The sequence below is a fragment of the Ovis canadensis genome, chromosome 8 (assembly GCF_042477335.2).
Source record: "Ovis canadensis isolate MfBH-ARS-UI-01 breed Bighorn chromosome 8, ARS-UI_OviCan_v2, whole genome shotgun sequence".
NCBI lineage: Eukaryota > Metazoa > Chordata > Mammalia > Artiodactyla > Bovidae > Ovis > Ovis canadensis.
In genome coordinates, this window is record NC_091252.1 from 50,711,542 (window position 1) to 50,735,790 (window position 24,249).

Genomic DNA, 24,249 nt, shown 5'->3' on the forward strand with positions numbered 1-24,249 from the left:
AAAAAGAATGGCATTGGGTGCCAGGCAGCCTACAGATGCCACACAGGCAGACACCATGGAGGGCAGATGAGTGACACTCTTTGGCTGTTTTTCCAGAAACTAGTTTTTTTTAATTTAAATAAGATACTAGCCTGATGAAAAAAATTACCTATATACAGTAAGACAGTAATAATCAAAGACAGTGCAGAAGAAACAGGTTACTCATCAATCACCAGGTCTCTGCCAGAAGTGGAGAGTTTTCCCATAAGCAACATCCTGGTTTGCCTCCACCCCAATTTTAGAAATTTCAAGAAATGGGTTCCAATTACTTCCCTGGGGAGATAATTCTACAACTTAATAAATGATTCTCCATTCTTTGTTCCACAGAGCTTTCAAGAGTTTTCAGAGATAAAGTCATCCCACTGAAGGTCACTCCTGTACCAGGTAAAATTTTCTGAAACTTGATCCTTCATATTGCTCCTAATTTGAGTCATTCCAGCTGGTATTGCTTTGTTTTGTAACAAACTTCTCAGAATCCTTAGAGCCTAATGATTTTGCATCTTGCACATGGATACTACAGGAAAACAGCTCTGGAGAATTACCAAAGAAATGCTCATGTCTCTATTGCCTCTTTTTATAGCACAGTGCTGCCCATTTAATTACTTTCCTCCTTCCTCATAAATCAGTTCTTCCCATGCCCTAATCAATCTTCCAGCCCATCTCTTAACACTGTCCAATCTACCTTGATCTTTCTAGTGAACACTGTCACTTACTGTGTGAAAGGAACATAAGCCACAGCCAGGCTCTGCTTTTAAGAAAATTTCTAAGGAAACAAGCAGGCAGTGGAACAGTGACCACTGTGATCTATCACTGATTCATTTCTGGCTTTCTGTCTACTTATCACCCCTTAGGTCACAAATATCATGAGGGTCCACTCTCAACTTCCCCAAATATTATGTATTATAGGAAACTTTATGCACATACATTTATGCACATGCATTTTCTGGGCTCTTTTTCTTACTTACTGCCAATATGTCTAACTTCTCACATTTTTCATATAATTTTCACACATTTATTATTTATAAATATTTTCAGACTACACAGTCATTCATATCTGTTGAGTTTATCTTTTCTCAAGATCAAAGGTAAATATAACTTACAGTTCTGCCAAATTCAAACCAATCTCACCTAGATAGAGTATTACTGACAGATTTAAATCCAGTGCGTCTCAAACTTAACATGTGCATGAATTACCTGAGGTTTCTGGTCAAAATACAATTTCCGATTCAGTAGGAGGAAGACAAGGACTGCAAGTCCACATTTCTAACCATCTCCCAGGTGATGTGTATGCTGCTAGTCCATGAACCACATTTTGAGCAGTAAGGTTTTAGACAGAGTCCATCCAGGAGACTGTAAACTGCTGCTGTATTACAGTAAACTAAGTCTGCTGTTTCAAATTTTAAAAGGCTTAAAATCAACTAAAACTTAAGTAGGATGCTCTAATAAAGATATAGGGCATATGTAGCTAATACTATGGGTAAGACAATGTGTTTCCTTTATGGTAAGATATGGGTAAGATCTTACTATGGGCAAGACAGCATACTTTCAGACCCTGGCTCTGTAATCAGCACCTGATTCTGATGGCATAAAGGAAGCCATACAAACACTCTGCAGTTTGGCTTTTGCAATAATACATAAACAAAAGTAAAAGTGTCGTCGTACTCAGTTTTTACTTTGGTGACAATATAAAAGAGAAAAGTCATTGAAACCATGGATAACTCTTACTTATCCAGATAACGGAAGAAATGGCAAAGAAAATCCAGAACAATGGGCTACCTTAAATCACTTCTATACCATGAACCTCACTGGAGCACTGTTCATTGCCATGCTGAATTGAGGGCAAGGTGGTACACGCAATCCTGGAGCCCATCTGAGAGGTTTAGAATAGAAACTATACTAGGGCTTCCCTGGTGGCTCAGTCAGCAAAAAATCAGCCTGCAACACAGGAGACCTAGGTTTGATCCCTGGAGAAGGAAATGCAACCCACTCCAGTGTTCTTGCCTGGAGAATCCCAGGGATGGGAAACATCGTGGGCTGCCGTCTGTGAGGTTGCACAGAGTCGGACACGACTGAAACGACTTAGCAGCAGCAGCAGTATTCTTGCTTGGGAAATCCCATGGACAGATGATCTTGGCAGGCTACAGTCCATGGGCTTGCAGCATCAGACATGACTTAGGACTAAGCCACCACCACTAAAAACTATAGTATTCACAGAAGGCTGATTCATCATTGGGCATCATGAAACAGAGACCACAGGTAGCTCTGTAGTGCATTTTGGGGCTTATATTTGCAAATGTTTATTTAAGGAACTTTTGGCTTTTGGTGATACTACACCTAGAAAGCATAACTCAGGGAAGGTGAAAATCCTATTCTATCTTAGTACTGTGACACACTGACATTCCCATCACCCTAATTTCTAGAACACTTTAATTGGTGGGGGGTGGAGCATATAGTGAAAGTTTTCTCTCTCACTTGCTTAGGCAACAAAGACAGCAACAGTGGAAAAGAACACAAGGATTCAGGTTGGGAGGACAGATCAAAGAGTACTTAGGAAATAGGGCATTAGGCAAGGTGTTTCCTAAACCATCTGAAACACAGGGACTGCCACCTCCAAAGACCATAGGAGATCTCCCAAGCACCTTGCCTAACCCAATCCATTTCATCTTGTCCTGATGGACAATTGTTTCTTCCTCAAAGGAACATTTGCTACTGCTTATTCCAGTGTCAACATATCTCTCAGTTTCTTGATAAAAACAATGTCTAGCACATAGTAGGCTACACATATTTGGTGCATAATGGAAAATTCTTTATAACTATTCCTAGGCTAATTCTCACATTTCTTTTGAACCAATGACATCAGATTCTGTATATATTCAGATCTGTCTAGCTACAGGCTTCCCCAGTGGCTCAGATGGTAAAGAATCCTCCTGCAATGTGGGAGACCTGGGTTCGATCCCTGGGTTGGGAAGATGCCCTGGAGGAGGGCATGGCAACCCACCCCAGTATTCTTGCCTGGAGAAGCCCCATGGACAGAGGAGCCTGGAGGGCTACAGTCTATGGGGTTGCAAAGAGTCAGACATGACTGATCTATCTATCACAGGCTTTAATTTCCTATTTCATTATCTTAACTTTGTGGTTTTCCTATAAAGCCCTTATAAGCTCTCAAACAAGGCAGCATACACTGCACTGGACTTATTTATATATGGTCCTCGTTTTACTCCCTCCACGATGGGTACTGGCCACCTCTATTTGAAATTATTAGCAATGCAATGCACATTATAGTATGGTAACCCCTCAAATAAATTGTAAAATATCAGGGCAAGAAGAAACTTTTGAGTACGTTTGGTTCAAACTTCTAAATCTTACAAAGAGAAATCAAATCCGGACAAGTTATTATGACATACTCTAAGTCATGCAGCTGATTAATGGAAAAGCTGGAACCAGAAATGCCATTTTCAAATTATAAATATGTTCTTATATCATATAATCATTATTTGTCCATCAAAAATTATTTTAAGATAGAATTCAGGCACTCAAACCAAACCCAACTTCCATATTGTCTAAATTATAAGAAAAAAATCTGTTTTTTAAAAAATGCATGCTTTGCTTTAGATAAGTGAAAATGTTTTTCAATGACTCTCATTTATGGATTATTTTTGCATAAAAACCATGATTTAATGGTGCCAATTATAGAGTTTGTAAGTAAAGAACAAGTCTTCAGAGGAATAGGATCCTCTGAGTATTGAACTTCTGTCTCACTTTTTAATGGGAATATATATTTAAATTCTAGGCTATCCCCTGTTAACTAAACCTGGCTCAAAAATATATGGAAAATAGTCCCCTCCTTTTAGTTTTCTCAATGTATCCCCACTGATCGCTATTCTATGAATAGAATATATAATACTAAATATGAAAGTATATAATTTAAATTATGCAAAATTTTCTGATTCAATTAAAGTATGCAACCTATTTAGATGTATTTCACAAATATGTGAAATATATGAACGAAGGTCACATTCCTAACATGATAAGCCCTCAAGATGTGATCCAAATTCCTTTACTGTTTCTCCAGCACTCTGAGATAGAAGCTGCTGTTTTAAAACATAAAATTCCTGATCCTTTGAAAGAAGTTGCTGTTTTGAAATCTATCTCTGCTTATATATGTCCACAAGTATGTATACTGTCCAACATGACCCCCAAAGCAATGAGAAATTTTATATTCACAGATTCTCTGGAAAATATATGAATTAAGAAGTTATCCCAAATCCAAGAATACACATCAATGCGCTCTTCCATAAAATCGCCTTTATATCTTGCAAATATATATATTAAAATGACCTTTACAAAGCAGTTCTCATCAGATGAGTGATCGAGTATTTTTCACCAACACTAACAAAAGATAAAGCCCTGTCGAAAGCAGTAACTCTTTCTTTCTCTTGGTTCACAAGTATTCTTTTTCACTGAGGAGGATGTTCTCATCACAGAATTCATCAGCCAAAGCTGAGTAAGCTAGAAGTGGCATTTTTGCCCACAGTCTGACTCAAGCCCCCTGGCCTGGGGCAGCTATAATTACTCTCGTATTCTAAAACTTGGTTGCAAACTGAGACCTGCCTTTTGCAGGCGCCCTGCTGTGAAGGCACAAGTGTCTATATCCTTGCCAGTCCTGTCATCTTACTGACACAAGCCAGGGCACCCATCTCCCCTCCGTGACCGACAAGCAGCACAAATTCCACATGCCTGCAAATTCAGAAGGGAACAAAGGAAGGGCATAGAGCAAGTCAGCAACCTCCTGGCATTCCTGAAGCTCCACCAACGAACCTGGCATGTTAAAAGAGTGCTTGGGACACAAAGAGTGGGGGGCAGAGCATGTGTTAATGGAATGAGTGACAATGCACAGAGAGAAGTTTCCCCTTCTAAACAGAGGCTCAAGGATGCTCACCATCTTCTAATACATGGCCTCAAAGGGAAGCTGCACTGACTGTTATATATGTTGTGTTCAGGTACACTAACTCATATGTTATTTTATAATGCCTTAAATTTCAATAAACTGTAAACACTTTAGCAAGATACCCTTTAAATACTATACACAGATTCTTCAGATGAAAAATGTGGAAAGTTTCCCATGTGCAAGTGAACAGGTGATGAGATTTGCCATGTTTGACTACACAGAAGCTCATTTATTTAATGAGTCATGTTAAAGCTCTACATGGTGACATACTGCATCAGAATAATGACTGACATAGAGCAAAGTTCATATTAATAAGTAAACGCACACAATTTTACAGCTTTATTCTCCCCTTTGAGATGAAATGAAAGATTTCTGTTCAAAATGGCAACAATCTTATCCAAAAGCAGCAGAAACTAGGGACATAAGATCACAGTGCATTGCTCCACCAGAACAATGAAAATGTTACGATGGAGGAATATTAAAAATTACAACAGTGCTCACTCGAGTGCTATAATTAAAACTGTGTCAACATTTTGCTTGTAAAACAGTTTTCAAGGGAGGTTGTACATTAACCATTACAGCTGACTACAGACTTATATATGACACATAGGCTATTTTTTCCTCTGAGAAATATATTTCAATTGAATCAAAACTGATGAGGTCCCAGGTTCATATACTGTCAGAAAAAAAAAAAGACCTGACAGATTTTAAATAGAATATTCAGCTTAGCAGGTATGGTAATAACACATATTCTTTCATTGTTCATTTAAAACTTTATGAAGTTGAAAGATTGACAAATGCTCTTATGTTCACCTTTAGCAAAAAATTTGTGCTTGATAATACTTTAACTTCTCTTCAGATCATATATGTCTTTTGCCTTTTACTAAAGATATCCGTGGAAAAGAACAGTTATGAGGAGTTTTTTTAGGGACTTAAAAAAAAAAGTCATGATGTATACAACTTACCCTCAAATGGCTCAGAAGAAAAGCATCCATGTGTGTTCTCGCCCTCTCTGCCTAAATAGCTATTCTCCTACTAGATATTTATAGAGAGATAGATATCTAGAGATGGAGGCAGAGAACATATGATAAAGCAAATGAAGTAATTTGCTCAGAAATGAGCAAATCATATGGGTGCTCTTTACTATTCTTATTCTTGCAACTTTTCTGTAAGTTAGAAATTATTTTGAAACAGAAAATTGAAAGAACAAAAAAAGTGCCTGTTAACCATCTTTAATACACATTTTGCTCAAAAAATACATACTGCCAAGCATCAAAAGCAAGAGCCCTTGCAACCAAGGATGTCTCCCATAGACTGATAAACACACAGGACTGGAGGAACCACAGGAAAAGTGCCCTGAGGCCTGCCCCATTTAAGTTCCAGGTACTTGTGAGGGCAAACACAAGTACTTGAGTTGTCCTTTGGTTCAGTCTTCCAACACAAGGCAGTTTTTAAAAAGGTAAATTATATATCAAGAAAAAACAGAAGTAGGAAAAAGAGATGACGTTAGTATACCACGATATCTTTTACGTCTATAAGAACTGGCCACCAATTTGAGCTGATCTTTGAAAAGTCAATACAAAGAACAGCAAGAGTCCATGGCCAACACTGGAGCAGTCATTTGGCATCTCATCTGTAGAATGAGTGAGTTGATGCAAGAGTCTCTTTATCTCTGGGATATGTGTCACTTACAGATCCACCAAAAAGTAATATTTTAAAGTAGAATCCTCAAATACACACTAATATATGTAAAACAACTAACAAGGACCTACACTATAGGATAGAGAACTATATTCAATTAAAAAAAAAAACCTAAAAGGGAAAAGAATCTGGAAAAAGAATGTGGTTGTTTACAGTCACTAGGTCATGCCTGACTCTTAGATCCTGTGAACTATAGCACACCAGGCTTCCCTGTCCTTCACTATCTCCCTGAGTTTGCTCAAATTCATGTCCCTTGAGTCGGTGATGCCATCCAACCATCTCATCCTCTGTCACCCCCTTCTCCTCTTGCCCTCAATCTTTCCCCACATCAAGGTATTTTCTAATGAGTTGGCTCTTCACATCAGGTGGCCAAAGTATTGGCACCTCAGCTTCAGCATCAGTACTTCCAATGAATATTCAGGATTGATTTCCTTTGGGATTGACTAGTTTGATCTCCTTGCTGTCTAAGGGACTCTCAAGAGTCTTCTCCAGCACCACAGTTTGAACCCATCAATTCTTCAGCGCTCAGCTTTCTTTATAGTCCAACTCTCACATGCATACATGACGACTGGAAAAACCATAGCTTTGACTACATGGACCTCTGTTGGCAAAGTGATGTCTCTGCTTTTAATACACTGTCTAGGTTTGTCATAGCTCTTCTTTCAAGGAGCAAGCAGCTTTCAATTTCATGGCTATAGTCACAGTGACTTTGGAGCCCAAGGAAAAAATCTGTCACTGTTTCCACTTTTTCCCCATCTATTTGCCATGAAGTGATGGGACTGGATGCCATGATCTTCATTTTTTGAATGATGAATTTTAAGCCGGATTTTCATCCTCATCAAGAGGTTCTTTAGTTCCTCTTCACTTTCCGCCATTAGAGTGGTATCATCTGCACTTGAGGTGGTTATTTTTCCCAGCAATCTTGATTTCAGCTTGTGGGTATATATGTGTGTGTGTGTGTGTGTGTGTGTCTGTGTGTGTATATATATATATCTGAATGACTTTGCTGTACAAGTGGAAGTAACACAGCACTGTAAATCAACTGTACTTAAAAAATAATAATGAATTGTTTTTATTTCCCAAACAAGGGAAAGGAACTAGTTAACCAAATCCAGCACAAAAAGTCCCAGGCAGGATAAACCCAAGGAGGAGCACCCCAAGGCACATAGTAATCAAAGTGACAAAAATTTGAGACAAAGATAAAATATTAAAAGCAACAAGGGAAACAAAGACAAATAACATACAAGGGAAATCCCATAAGGTTACCAGCTGATTTCTCAACAGAAACTCTACAAGCCAGAAGGTAATGGCACAATATATTCCAAGTGATGAAAGGGAAGAACCTACAACCAAGAATTCTCTGTCCAGCAAGACCTTCAATCAGATTTGATAGGGAAATCAAAAGCTTTCCAAACAAGCAAAAGCTAAGAGAATGCAGCACCGCTAAATCAGTTTTACAACAAACACTAAAGGAACTTCTCTATAGTCAGTAAACTTGACAAGAGAAGGAAAAGATCTACAAAAATAAACCAAAAACAATAAACAAAATGATAATAGGATCATACATATCGATAATTACCTTAACTGTAAATGGATTAAATACACCAACCAAAAGACATAGACTGGATGGGTGATAAGAAAGCTGGAGTAGCAATACTCATATCAGCCAAAACAGACTTTAAAACAGACTTTAAAACAAAGACTGTTATGAGACAAAGAAGGACACTACATAATAACCAAGGGTTCAATCCAAGAAGAAGATATAACAATTATAAATCTATATGCAACCAACAATAGGAGCACCTCAATATGTAAGGCAAATACCAACAAAATAATAATAAAATATTTTTAATTAAAATTTTGAAAACTTAAAACCATAAAGTAGAACCCTCCAAAATTTCTACAGGTAGGAAAGACAATCAAAGCTAATCACTGTGTCTAGTATCCAAGGCACAGATTTCCATAGCACAAATAGTTTTTATAAATATCTTCTCGGAACAACAAAGGGATGGCTTTTGTCTATAATTCTGAACTCACCAGAAACATACACCTGTGTACAGCAGGTGAAAGTGCATGTGTACACAGGCCCACACAGAAAGAAAATGATCTCAGCCAAAGAACACACATTTCAAACTTGTAAGGTGACTGCTTCAAGGTGTTATTTATTTAAAATCCCAGAATGAGATTTTATTTAGAAATGAAAATATTTAATAAACTAGTCATGTAAAGGTTTACTCCAGGAGAGGCTTTAAATACACCATCCCCATACCTAGAATATACAAAGCTTTTTAGGTGGGAAGAATGTCCCTCAGGACAATGAAGACGATCAACATCACCGATGTAGGAAAAATGAAACCCACTCCTGGTCTATTCACACTTAGCAAAATATAAGTACATTCAGAAATAACATCTTATACTTGACTTAAATAGTCTAATAATGGTCTGAGCCAAAAGATAATACTCATCCATTAACTGCTGATGGCATCAGAGTATCACCTGATGCTAAATTGATGGGTGAGACTTCTAAGTAAGATATTAGTGATGCACATTTATATATAAGTAAGATACAATGTCCTGGAAATAAAAGGGATACTGCATGTGGTGGTGAGATATTAAGCTTATATTGTCAGAACAACACAGGAAAATCAGAGAAAACCAACTTGGTCAAAGAAGAAAATCCTACGGTATCCCACTGGCAACAGGGAGCAGAAGTGACCCTCCCTGGGTCACACCATTTCACATTATCCCCTAGGTATCGCAGGCAATGAGGGTGCATTATCAGGGTGAAGTCAACTGAAAGGACAGGGAACTTTGGATGCTTTTTCTGCCGCTAACTGGTCCATGCCCATGGAGGTGAATGTGACACAATGAAAAGGAGAAAAGGCTTCTGAACATATCTGAGCGTTTATGAAGAACATAGATGTACTGAGCCTAGGTTTCATCATCTGTAAAACAAAGATGATGTTATTTACGTCACAGTGTCTACATAGGACTGAATGGGATAACACGTGAAAGTGCTTGGAAAACTATGACATTTAGACAATAAACAGAATTATTATGATGGCAATGAGCCACCAAGAGATGGAGCTAATTCTCAATTCAATTATCCTTCTGAATTCATGTTAAAGCCAGCACATTCAGACAATTTTTACATAAAACAATGTTGTGCAATATTGACATAAATTTTGAGAGATCTCTAGAGATGATAAGGAATTTGCTACACTATTAAAATACTTCGTTATAAAATGATAGTAAAATCACAGCAGAGAATCTGTTGCAGATTAAAATCTAAAGCCCTTAAGATGAGCCTATTTCTACACCAATGAATTCAGTAATTGTAACCCAGTAATTAAAGATACAGGATTTTTGTTAAATTTCAAGTAAGAGAAAAACGAATGAGGGGTGAACAAATGAATGAAAAGAGAGACACAGACATAAACTTGGTTGTCTCTGCGTAACAGTCAGGATATATTCACTTTCTCTACTTGGTCTGAATGTCCCATTAAAAATATTTGAATTCAAGTCCATCAGTTCCCTTAAATGTCAACTCAGTTAACTTAGTGCAAGGAAATTATATGCATACACTAAGCTATCTGACTTGAGAAAACTAATAATGATTGATTAAGTTGATTACTTTCTTCTTTTTTTTGGCTCTGGGGTAAATGATATAATCATGAATCTTTTTAGTATTTTTATTCATCCATTCCTCAATTTATTTTTTTTAATTTGTATTTCTTTTACGATAAACCAAGAATGGTTTTTCCAGTAGTCATGTATGGATGTGAGAGTTGGACTATAAAGAAGGCTAAGTGCCGAAGAATTGATGCTTTTGAACTATGGTGTTGGAGAAGACTCTTGAGGGTCCCTTGGACTGCAAGGAGATCCAACCAGTCCATTCTGAAGATCAACCCTGGGATTTCTTTGGAAGCTGAAACTCCAGTTTGGCCACCTCATGAGAAGAGTTGACTCATTGGAAAAGACTTTGATGCTGGGAGGGATTGGGGGCAGGAGAAGAAGGGGACGACAGAGGATGAGATGGCTGGATGGCATCACTGACTCGATGGATGCGAGTCTGAGTGAACTCCGGGAGTTGGTGGTGGACAGGGAGGCCTGGCGTGCTGCGATTCATGGGGTCGCAAAGAGTCGGACATGACTGAGCGACTGAACTGAACTGAAACCAAGAATTCTCTTACTTTATTTTCTTTTGACTACACTGTGCAGTCTGTGGGATATTAGTTCTCCAACTAGGAATTATACCTGCACTCTGTGCACTGGTTTAACCACTGGACCACCAGGGAAGTCCCTTCAATTTCTTATTGAGTGTCCATTATGTGCCAGGAACTTAGCCAGTGAGAAAGAAATTCTCTCTCTCTCTCTCTCTCTCTCTCTCTCTCTATATATATATATATATATATATATATATATATATACACACATACAGTCTTACTTGGCATTCAGTTCCAAGTTCTGTTAGTACCATATAACTCAAGCCTTGCTCTTGACCTCAAGTGTCTTAACGTACCTGTAAAATATACTCAGGGAGTATGGAATCAGGGGAAGAAAAATCCTACAGTTTTAGAAGCCTCAGTCTATTGTAGGCAGATTTTCAGACACAAGCAAAACCCATATTTTAATGTTGCCATGTCCCTTATGGGTGTTGTAAATATTGCTGGTACATTTATACATTTTAAAGTTTGTTTTGTTTTGTTTTAAAGCTGTTTAATTTGTAAACATGCCCTGGAGCATCCTGAGAGCATCAAGCCTTCGAATATTTCTTTATGAACTGATTCAATAATAATGAATCAATTACAGGTTCACTGGCACATACACTGTCCACCTGAAATGAAAACTTGAATGACGAAAAGGAGCTCACAGGCTTAAGCAGCTGCCCCAGGTCACAGACACAGAGACAGTCAAATCCCTCAAATAAGGGACCGTGATGAATTAGATGTTCAGGAAGTACCTAAGCTGCAGGTTAAGGGTTAATGTTGGCAGCCTCCAAAGAAAAAGAAAAGAATCCTCAAAGGTTACTTTAAACATTAATTTGGAGCTGAGAGTACAGTGATTGGAGTCAGGAACCCACTATCTGGAGCACATGACTAAACATAGTCAGGGGCCAGCCTCTATTATCAGGGGATGGAGCTGGTGGGCTGGGGTACTAGGGCCTACACTCAGTAAGTTGCAAAGAACACACATAGATGCCATGCTGACCACTAAACCACCTTCACCATGTGAATTCCAGCCTGGCTACTAATGTGTGAAAAAGATACTTCACACTGCATTTTTCACCTTCATTTCATCACAGTATAAATAATGAGGAACATAGAATCCTCTATTCATACCCTGAAGCACCTTTGAATATAATATAAAAGTGATATTTTTGTCAAAAAAGATACACTCTTTTCAGCACAATTATGATTTTTTTTTGAGTGGGGGAGGTGACTTAGAAAGCCAATATATAATAGCCATGTATGGAAATTGGATAGTTATGTATAGATGCAACTACGTATAGACATAGTTACATAAAGAAGACTGAACGCTGAAGAATTGATGTTTTTGAATTGTGGTGTTGGAGAAGACTCTTGAGAGTCCCTTGGACTGCAAGGAGATCCAACCAGTCAATCCTAAAGGAAATGAACCTTGGATATTCATTGGAAGGACTGATACTGAAGCTGAAGCTCCAATATTTTGGCCACCTGATGCAAAGGCCGATTCATTGGAAAAGACCCAGATGCTGGGAAAGATTGAAGGCAGGAGGAGGGGGTGGTGGAGAATGATACAGTTGGATATCATCACCGACTTAATGGACATAAATTTGAGCAAACTCTGGGAGATAGTGAAGGACAGGGAAGCCTGCATGCTGCAGTCCATGGGGTTGCAAAGAGTGGGACATGACTTAGTGACTGAACAGTAACAATGGAAAATGGGTGTGCGGGAAGACAGGCCCAGTGCAGGAGAGCCAGTGGCTTGACAATCTCAGAAAACCTATGAGGGAGGAGGGGCTGCAGTGGGTGAAGGAAAGAGCACTAGGAGGAATTAACAGTAACTGTTATCCTGAGAGAAGGAGCAAGTTCCACGCTATCCTGAGAGAAGAAGCATGGCCAGGTGTCCAGAAGGAAATCTGTAAGTTATTTTCTGAAGGAGAAAAAAATCTTTTTTGGTCAGCAAAAAAAAATTTGCTGAAGGAATTATGAGACTGCAATATGAAGAAGTCACAGACCCAAGACATCTTTACTGCATTCAGAGGAGCAACGTGTTGAAACAACAAGGGGAACTTTGAAGGTGGAGATGGAAGAGTTGAAGAGGAAAGAGAAAGTGGCGCCAGTAACGGAGCCCAGCCCTAGGAGCAGAGGCCAGGAGACAGCAGAGTAAGACACTCTGGGGACCCCGTAATGGGGGACATCACTGCTGAGGGCATGCAGGCTCAAGTGAACAGAGGCACCGTGAGAGCACGGCTCTGGGAATGTGGTGGGGAGCTTATAAGGACACAGAGAAAGTTCTTTATCTTTAGATATTAGTTTTCCACAACAGGTAAAGGGTTCAGCAGGCTGGGGGAAGGTAGAAACACAGGCTTGGACCAAAAATGATTTGAAATAATGTTATACTTCAAAAAAAATTTTTTTTTGCTTAAGTCTCATTAATTTGCAAACAGAATGAATCTAAAAATAAAACATAGATACCACTGTAGCAAGTCATCTTATTTTTTAAATACTAAAAAAGAAAAAACCTCTCTTGATTGATTTGACTGAGACTTTTCTCCCCTAATTACCTTTTTATTCTCTGCTGCTGAAATAAAAACAAGACATAACTAATCAGTAATTTTACTAAGCATCCCTGAGGGTGATTTTATCCATGCTATCCAGAGAGCTAAACAAAAGTAATTATTCGTGGTCTAGTGCAATGAAGAATCTAGTTAGACTATATATACATACACGCACGACCCTATTCTCATATATTTTCAAATATTTTAAACAGCACTGTTACTTAAATAAGGGCTGCCTTAAAACAGTAACTGAATTCAGTGACTTAATTCATTTTTTTGAGCCTCTTCACGTGAGACTGAATTATCGCTTAATGATTCCCTTTACCATTCAAAAATGAATAGCTTTTTTTAAAGCAAGAAATAATGTGAAAATAGAACCCTTGAAGTAAAATTATAATCATTATGACGCTGTCACTTTAACATCTATACACTTAATTGTTTTACAACTGACATGTAAGAAAAATGTCCCACAGCTAAGTAGAAACATGCTGCTGACTGTTCACAGTGTGGAAAGGAGGACCCGAAGACAACATAAATCAGGTCCCTAATGTATGAGACCACTACCCAGAGCTTGGAGACAGAAACGAAGGCCTTCCTTTATTTTTTCTTTTCCTTCATTTTTTGTTTTAAAAGGTGTGCATAAACGAGGACTAAAATGAGCCATGCATTGTAAACACCAGCACTATTAGACGCCTGCATCTTTTTTACCTTATGCTTCAAAAAGCAACAAGATTAGGTGCTCGGATGATACAAATTGAAATTTCGTTGTTCTGTCAACAAATATCTGTCTCCCCAGCTCAACCGTGTCTCCCCAGCTCAACCCCTCCCCTCATGCTTCCCAAGGAGGCAAAAGGAGTCAGAGGCTGCCCTTGGAAACAAGAATTCATCAGACTGCTGTGAGACATGCTGGTGAGAGAAACATAAGGCGGATGGAGCCTTCAGTTCATATATGCGCCCATTTTGAATTTCCCAGCTTTGCTGGTTGGTGTAACAAGCAGCGCACAACAGCTGTGGGAGCTGCTGCATTAGCAAGCTGGCCAGAGTACCCCTGTCATTTACACTCCCCCACTGCACAACCAGGATGGGAACATTTGCTCTATTGGAAGGCTGCGATAAGGATGGATTTTTTAAAGTTTCCATTTTTAAGTGAAAATGAAAGAAAAATGCTCTTCTAGATGTGTTGTGCCTTTGAGCTCCATTTGAAAAAAGAAAAAAAAAAGGCAGAGAAAGCTGCTGTGAAGGTCACTGAGTGAAAGAACTTCCTCGGGGCACAGAATAAATTAAATCCCAAGGAAAAAATAAAATGTGATTTCCAGAGTGTGAGGCACAAACTCCAAATGACAATGATTGACAGCCAAACTATATCCGTGCAATATCCAAGACTGCACGTTCTCATTTACCTCAGTGTAGCCAGCAAGCGCCCATTAAACATCCGTCTGATGCCCAAATTAACCTTCTTGGCAAACTGAAAGAGGCACAAACTATCATAATCAACCTTTCATTATCACAGCAGCCTCTAGTTAAAGGGTCAGAATAATTGTGCCATCAGAGCCTTGATTGTTTTCAATCAACAGACGGCTGGAGTGACAGCTCGGTGATGGAGGGGTCTGATGAAACCGCACCAGGCCTAATCAGAGCAGATGAAAGGAAGGCATGATTGGTGCAAATGAACAGTCGTGCCTCTCCTTTTCATTTACAATCTGAAATTACTCTTAAATTTGTGGGCTTTTTTTTTTTCTTCCCTCCCTTATGAGCACCACTGAAAGAATGTTTGACTTATTATGAGTTCTGACAGTGCAGAGTTATAAAACACAGGTAGGGTTATCAGCTGAGGCTTTAAGTGGGTATTCAGCATAATTCTAACAAATTCACTCTTGAAAAGCACAAAATGACTAAAAAGCCTTCCAATGACCTAACCTCTCAGTGCTGTTTGATTAACAGACCCATGTATTCCACGGGCATTCTAAATGATGAGATGATAAAACCGAGGCCAGAAATATCTTGTAAATGTTTTCTCTCAACCCCTCTGCTCTGCTTACTTCAGTACCAGTTTCTCTGCCGCAAATCCTTTACTGTTCTTGAAGATCACCACATTAGGAGCTCAAAGGAGCTCATCCATCGGAGCATACAGATCAAATAATGGTGATTTTGAGTTAGGAACACACAGCTGTACTGGGAGCCATAGGGGTAGGTGGAACCCACCAAACCTATGCTGACATTAAAAAGAATATTTGAGGAAAAGGAATACAAATGTCTGCGATAGGCCAGGCAAAATTCGGCACAAAGAAATTTGAAAAAAAAAATTGAGGTGATTTTTGCTGCATTCATGTGGCAACTATACAGACTATAGTCATTAATATTCTTAAATAATTTATGATAATAGAATATATACCTGGAGTAGCAAAAGTAAGTTTCTAACTTCTATTTTCTTCTTTAATCTTGGGATCAACCAGCCAATCATGAGAGTATTATGATTCAGGTCAATAGTGCAAAACAAAGGAAAGTTTTTTAGCTATAAAAATTAATATGCGTGCAAACTGTGATGTGCATATGTGTCTGTCTACCTGCAAGTGTGTTTGTGTGTGTGGTGTGAACCCGACCCCTATGTGTGTAAAGAGACAAGGGACAGGATAGCTTTTAACCTCTCCACTCAAAACTTTTACATACAACTTAGGCCATTTTATTTGCTAGACTGTGAGTTGGAATGATACAATAAGGGTATATAATAGACAAAGTAAAAAGAATTATTAAAACCAGCCTGGAATTTTCCATGCAATATTTAATCTGTTCATAGTTGGATCTCATTTTATCGGTCAAGTGCTCACCCCAAAAGTATCAAGAATGTACAAAATTTCCATAGCTCTACTTCAGTTCAGTTCAGTTCAGTCGCTCAGTCGTGTCCGACTCTTTGCGACCCCATGAATCGCAGCATGCCAGGCCTCCCTGTCCATCACCAACTCCCGGAGTTCACTCTGACTCACGTTCTACTTACATGCATACCTCGAGCAGGATATTGCTAAATTTGCCATCTCAAAGTTTTCTTAGCATCTCAAAGTTTTCATTCTGTTTTTAGGAGACAATTCTTCTAGAAAGATACCTGGCAAATGGTTCAGACACAATTATTTTACAAAACCATCTTCACTCTCCCACCACTTTCTCAGGCGGCACTTGTGGTGGGTGCACAGGGGCCTCCAACAAGCTTTATTAATGACCAGGCTCTGCATCTCCTGAGGGTTCCCTTCTTCTCCCTGAGTAGCATTGGTTTTTAAGGCACAGACTTCCTTCTGCCCAGAAGGTAGTTTGTATATTGGTCAATTAAGAGTGGCTTTGGGGAACTTCCCTAGTGGTCTAGGGGCTAAGACGCTGAGCTCTCAATGGAGGGGGCCTGGGTTTGATCCCTGGTTGGGGAACTAGATCCCACAAGCCGTAACCAAGACCCAGAGCAGCCAAACAAACAGATAAATAAAAATATTAAAAAAAAAAAAAAAGAGTGGCTTTGGGACACTGACAGCATGTGGGATTTAAGAGAGAATTTCCTTAGCTGGTTCACAGACCACGAGGATGAAAAGCAGGCAGACCTGTGTCAGTGTCTGTTCTAGCCTCTTGAATCCAAGAGGTGTGGAATTCATCGTTTGAAAGCACTACACAGCCCCTCTACGTGGCTTAAATCGTACACGAGATGAGAAGAACAGAAAGATTCTTCAGGAGACCTGGCAACCTGACAAATCAATCCCTTTGTTTACTTTATTATTTACTCTCTGTGTTGGGCTTCACTCCAGAGTATACAGTCCCAGCAGTGAGCAGAATAAGAAATTGCTTACAGCCCTCGGCAGGTTCAATGTCATTCTCACAGCCAAAGAGAGGGATGTCTAAAGCCTATTTGCCTCTTAACTAAGCGTTGTCCTTTCTGGATGGAGAATTCTAGTTTTACTTTCAGCTGTGAGTAATTTCCCATTGTGATTGGCTGACTTATAGTCAATTTAGTATAATTAATGCCAAATTACATTGTAATTCACCTAGAATTACAAATTAAAAGCTATATTAAGAGCAAATGAATTAATCAAAATTAATGATATTATGCTCACTTGTTTTAAAGTGTTAATAAGATAGGTCCCCCTAAAACGTTTAAACTTCAGTGCACCATCCATCACTACTTCAATTACCTGACTTCCTTGTGTGGCCAGAGGAGCTAGTGTGTGGGCATTTCTCATCAACAAGAACACACACAAAGAAAAGTGCATTCAGCCTCCAGCTGGGCCGGCTCTTTTTAGCTTCTGTTCTTGAAACGTAAGTAGTATCTGTACCACTTACTGAAACTGACTTCCTATAGACAAGGAGGAACAATGCAAAAGCCTGTGCTGTTTATCTTTAGAACTCACCAAAGATTTTTTACCTAAGAGAATTTTTCTTTCTGGTTATGTTTTTTCTACTGGAATACTGAAATCTGTTTTCATTCCTCCAATGTGGCACCCCAAGTAACAAAGAGGTGGTCCTATTAAAAAGGAGAACCTCAACTACTTATATTTCTGAATACTGCCCATGATTACTATCTTAGAATGGCCACCTTTTCCCTCCAGGTAAGTTGAGATGTTCTTCTTTAGTTTCACTTGTAGCCAGTCCTGGAAGCAGGGGTGAGTGAAGCAGAGTGAAAGGATGCTAGCATTTAAAAATAAATGCCAAAGGTTCCCCAGACATCTCTGGAATATAAACAAACCTAGAGCCTCTGGCTCTCTCCATGGCTAAGTTGAGAGCCTCTCCTCTAGAATACCCAGAACAGGCAATCTCTATGATCTGATACGGACAACTGGCACAGATACCACAGCTAACGGGCACCCAACTGGCCTGGTAAGGATTCCTATAGAAATAGTCTGGCAATGCAGGACACGGGGTACAGGCTCATTTCTACCAGAAAGACACTTAACATTTATCAGTGTTAATAAATTAATATTTTTCTCCCTTTCTCTTAAATCCCATATCTAGGCCATTACCCAGATGTCATTTTCTACTACATAAATTTCTCAATTTTAATATTCAGGTATAAAATGAAGATATCAGGATTAATAATTTCCATCTGATTCATCCTCACTCTCACAACAGTCTGAAGACTTTCCATCACTCAGTCTGCAGGCTGCAACAGAAATAACCATGTTCTAAGTTCTTTTTCACACTGATCGAAATCTCTTGATCAGATTTTAAGTGATCCTCCATTATGGGCTGTCTCTTCCTGGTTTGCACTTTATCACTTTGTACCTCCAAGGAATGGAAGGTGGTTCCCTACCTCTGCCAGAGTCCTCCATTCACTCCTTCTCATCAAACCATCTACAGCCTCAATTTTCCAGGCTCTGATAAAAGAAAGACCTTCAGTGACATTTTTTTAATGACTTTTATTAAGAGTCGTTTTTGCAAGTCCCCACAAAGCAGCACAACAGGTGAAAGTGAAAACTGGTAATTTATTAGGAAATGTAGACTGCTGGCTCACGCATTATAGAGCAATATAGTCGGTTTGACTTTTGAGAAGCTGTATCAGGTACGCTGAGTTTCTGTTTTCTTGGTGATTTGGAGTATTTGAAGAGAACACAGTGAGATCTACATTGAAACCATACTGTGAAGGGAGTCAACCACTTGTCCTCTGTGAGTTTTCATTTCCTCACCTGTTAAAATTTGGGTGAGCCTTATCAACCTTAACAAGGCTGGTGGGAGACTTGAATGAAATGATGTGTGTAGAAGTGCTTAAAAAGTATAAAGCTCTCTAAGGACTGTTAAAATTATTATTGGTGTTATTATTATTGGTGAACTTCTGTGCCTGGCCTCGAGGTTTCTACCTCATGTTTAGCATACAGTTTGGGTTTTATTTTTAAATCCCTGATAACCCAGGTAGCAGCAATATGACTGCAGGCTACCAATGCATAAGTAATGTTCTCCAGTCATCTTTTTCCCTCTCACAGCAGCAACAACAAAAATATCAGTCTGGAAACAACATGAATCACAATGAAAATTAGAAGCAGAGAACATAAATATGTCATATCTCATAAATCACCTTGTTGTTCTGTTGTGCTCATTTAAAACAAAATAAAAGGAGGGAAAAAGAAACTATTAACTCATGGGAACAGCAGCACATGAATACAAGTTAGGTCTCCTGTAATTTCTGATAATCACTGCCCTGCACGGCCTCTTGACAATGCACAGCTCTAGCACGGAGGAGTAGCTGGAGCAAAGTCCCTCTGAAATGAATGTGTCGTGCATCTCTCAAAGGCACACAGTCCAGACGAACAACATCAGGACCACTAGTCAAGCTCCTCGGGGATGAGTCCTCACAGGGAATCAGCCGCATGCAGATCAAGACAAGGGACTGAATACACACTCTGGCCCCTCTGAGCAACAAGACCTGAAATAGCAGAAGAGTTCAGTGTCCAGCTGGGGGCACTCCCAGGATCAAACATCGTCTGGGCACAGCACTATTTGGAATGTCAATGAACCACTATTTATTCTCAGTGTGCTGCTGCTGCTGCTAAGTCACTTCAGTTGTGTCCGACTCTGTGTGACCCCATAGACGGCAGCCCACCAGGTTCCTCCATCCCTGGGATCCTCCAGGCAAGAACACTGGAATGGGTTGCCATTTCCTTCTCCAATGCAGGAAAGTGAAAAGTGAAAGTGAAGTCACTCAGTCGTGTCCAACTCTATGTGACCCCATGGACTGCAGCCCACCAGGCTCCTCCGTCCATGGGATTTTCCAGGCAAGAGTACTGCAGTGGGGTGCCATTGCCTTCTCCGATTCTCAGTGTAACATCTAGTAAAAAGGAAGTGAAGATGCCCGCATCACATTTGTACGAAAGACTGTTGGTATTTGGGAGTGACTGCCAGAAGCTTCAGGAAGCAAACTGAAAAATGGTACACATTTAGTTAAGATGCCCAGAAAGGGCCTCTCTGAAAAAATAGAAATGATACATGCATATATGAAATTAAACTGAGGAAAGGTAGCGATATAATGAAAGACTGTAATTGAGGGGGGGAGGATAAGAGTTCTCAGGCCACAATATTTTATTTCATTTCCAACTACCAAGTCTAAGAATGAGGACACTACTTATGGAGCTTTTTGATTAAATGGTCACCCATAGTCTAATTTCTTTGAGGCTTGGACTCTACTGCAGTGATTGACTAAGGTTTGCAAACCTGCTTGAGAGAGTATGTACAATGAACAAAAACAAACAATAAGGGACTTCCCTGGTGGCCCAATGGCTAGGACTCCACTGCGTTCCCAATGCAGGGGGCCTGTGTTCGACTCCCAGGCAGGGAACTAGATCCCACACGCCACAACTAAAAAAGATCCCACATGCTGCAACCAAAACCCAGTGCAGCCAAATAAATAAATATTTTTTTAAAAAGAATTAACAACAAATAAAGCACTGAAGAAAAGGCAATGGGATACTGGGTGATGTTGAAATGTCCAAGCAAAAGAATTTCGTTTTCCAGTCCACCCATATCATTTCAATACACCCAAAATTAGCAAAGAAATCAGCACTGTATTTGGCAGAGGTCAGTCCCCACTGGGAAGCAATCAGGCACTGGGTGGAGGTGCATAATTAAGTGCAGGGAGCAGAGTCAGAGGTAGCCACATGGCACAGGCATGAAGGCGCAGAGCTGTCCTTTACCCCTTCAACCTGCTGGCACCACACCAGTGAACAGGAACAGCCAGGCCCTTCCTAATTTCAAGTCACAGGATTAACCTGATGCACCTCTGTGTCCACCACACCCCAAGTATTTTTGTGCTTCTATTATGAACTTGGCAGCTATGGGCCAAAGTGGGAAAAACCCAAGAATTAGAAGACATGAGTTTGATTTCTAGCTCTGTTACTTCAGTTTCCCCATTTGTACCACAGGAGCACAAAGCAATGCAAAATGCAGACGCATTCTGGAAACCAGGATGTGGTATTCAAACGTGAAGTGTTACGATGGTATTGTTGGACACACAGTACTGTTTGAAGTCCTCCCATCTCCCTGGCCAGAGGTGCATCTGGGACAGTTTATCATCTTAGAGATAAAAGTCGGACGCTGAGCACATCGCTAGTGTCCTCTATTTTCCAACTATAAAGGGATAGTAGCTTTTTGTTTGGGCTCACTTTCTGGGACTCCTTTTGAGGGGAACGATTAAATCAAACCTAAGGTGGGTAGTTTGTGGAGTAGATAAAAGCCCAGCAGGGGCCTGTCAAAAAAATCACTGCATCACAGGTTGTTGACTACTCTAAACAATATGTGACTTATATCTCTAGAGATATAAAGTGAATGTGTTACTAACAGTATGACTTACAGAGGCAAATTTCCAACTAAAACACAAGAAAAAAATGCTGTTTTAAAAGGTGAAACTCATTTAGTATACCAATTTTCTTAGAATAAATCCAGCCTTTTATAGGAATAGTAAGATGCCTTATTATCCATTCAATACATTTTAATATGAAAACTATACATAATTGTTTTTAATTCATTATTTATAGAGTATAAGGGAACAAGAAGGTAGCATTCAAAACACAAATGCTACAGGTACAACCTCTGGCTCTGGGGACGACGAATCAAAGACAAATGTAAACGTGATTACCCACTCCAATTCCCCCAGCCCCAAACCACATGACATGGTTCCTCTTTGCCAAACTAAAACAGGACATGACTGGGATAAAAAAGACTTTCCCTGCCAAGGTCTGGTCTTGTCTGACATCAGTGATGTGACCACTGAATCATCTGCTCTTATTATTTACTGAAGTCCAGGCAAAGTTAGGCTCAAAATAAGAGGAGGAACTCTCAAGCCAAAGTTAGTAAAGGATGAAAACCACTGATGTATAATTAACACTTATTAAATAATAAGTGCTTTTCACTGAAAGTAGGAAATAGTTAATAAAATAAGAATTAAAGGTAAATAAAACCTTTCCGTGTTCAGAAATAAAGCTAAGCTAAATCTCTCTAACCTGACAACTGAACACTTTTAAAGAGCTTTTTACCCCAGGGTCTAACTTCTAAAACTGTGCCAAGCACATAACAAGTATACAATAAATACTCGTTTGTAATTCAACAATCTACTGTACCTATTTTTAAATATCCTTGTTTCTGCTACCTCAGAGATGAAATAATAATCCAGAGAGCTGGGTAATGGTTTAAAACCAGAAGAATCCCTCCCAATTGGCATGAGGATTAGGAGAGGGAAATGCCTTACATTCCATGGTTTGGTCATTTAGTAGGTGCTCAGTTTATATTGATGGATAGGGACTTCCCTGGCAGTCCAGTGGTTAAGACTCAACAGTTCAAGTACAGGGGTTCTGGGTTTGATACCTGGTCAGGGAACTAGGATCCCACCTGCCATGTGGCGCAACAACAACAAAAAATATTGATAGGTGGACAGCCACACTTTCTCCCTACGCTAGCAAATACAAGAATTTACATAATATATAGGTTTTTCTACAAACTACACTGTCATAGAAGGTAACTACCCCTTTATTCTCAGAAAAGAGACTATGGTTAAAAAAAAAAAAAAAAACACGGCAGAGAATATATCATCCTGAAGAAAAAACAGATTATCCAGTACCAGCTATGAAATGAGAACAGACCCAATATGCGGGAGTGGAATGGAACTGTTTCATGGTTTCACTCTAAGTTGTAGAGCAGGACCTCTGGCTCAGTAGTCTGAAACTATATGTTGAATCTAACGAGAGAAATTTAACAGGCCCCTGCTGAAACAAAGTCCTAAGTCAAAGCTAAAACCTGAAAGCAAAATAAAACTGGTGGAGATTTGCCAGGTCATGGATGCCAGTGACCTCACGCCCCATGTTTCCTCCTCCGCTGATTTGCTCCCTTTTAGTCTCCTCTTTCTTTGAACCCAATAACCAAACTGGAATCTGAGAAATTGCTGGCCTTGAACTCTAAGACCAAATTGTTGAGCTGAATTGAACTGAATTTTAAAAAAAAAAGATTTTTTTGAGAGGACTTCTCTGTCTTTATATATCCTAAGTGTATCCATGGTAAAGTCTCAACAGTACCTGTGAATATAAAGTGAAGTTAATGAACAGACCCAGTAGTTTCAGGCTATGGAAGGGAGAAAATAACTGTTTAGGGGGGATGAAGAAGGCTCTGTGAGAGAGAAGACTTAAGATAAAGTTTTAAAAGGTCAGGTGGAAGAAAAGAGAGCAGACAAAAAGCATAATCTCAGGGGATTTCATAGGTTTTCAGATGCACAGAATGGTTATCACGGGCTTTAGCACATTTTAGCAGGAAAGGGACTGGATAAGGGATAGCAGGGAAAAGAAAAAAGAAAGTCTATTCAGTTAGGATAAAGTGACAGTTCTTATGACATGTCTTTAGAGACAAACTGTGTGAAGTATGGTGAATAATAAAAATTGGGCCTTTTGCCAAATAAAGTGGATATCCCGGATTACATTACCAGTAGATCAGAGAGTGGAAGAGCCACATGTGGAAGGGGGTATGTGTGTGTTTACTGAGCTCTCACATAAGTTACCAGTTGTGCATAATCAAACAGCACATCCCTCCATCCGCTTTTCTATTACTTGTCCTACTTTGTGCCAATTTTCCATTTCCTCCCCAACACCCCTAGATTCACTGCTCTTCTTTAAGACATGGGATAAGGATTTGTCAAAGTCAATGAGCACTTTATTACAGTGAGAACGTTCCGTAATGAACAATTCAGCAATTTAATGAGATTCTGTAGATCTGTCTCCAACCTGTCCATCAAGTTTCACTTCTATAAAGTCACCCTGACACTAATCCTCTGGCATACCCAATCTTCACCCTGGGCTGAATA

General features: G+C 39.5%; 1 protein-coding gene and 1 pseudogene across 4 annotated transcripts in view; one reads left to right on the forward strand and one right to left on the reverse strand.

The window, feature by feature from the left end:
- The window catches only part of KLHL32 (kelch like family member 32), a 215,485-nt gene that overhangs the window by 34,196 nt on the left and 157,040 nt on the right, over window positions 1–24,249 (reverse strand). The gene's annotated exons all lie outside the window — the stretch shown is intronic.
- Window positions 5,828–5,936, forward strand: LOC138445452 (U5 spliceosomal RNA; annotated as a pseudogene).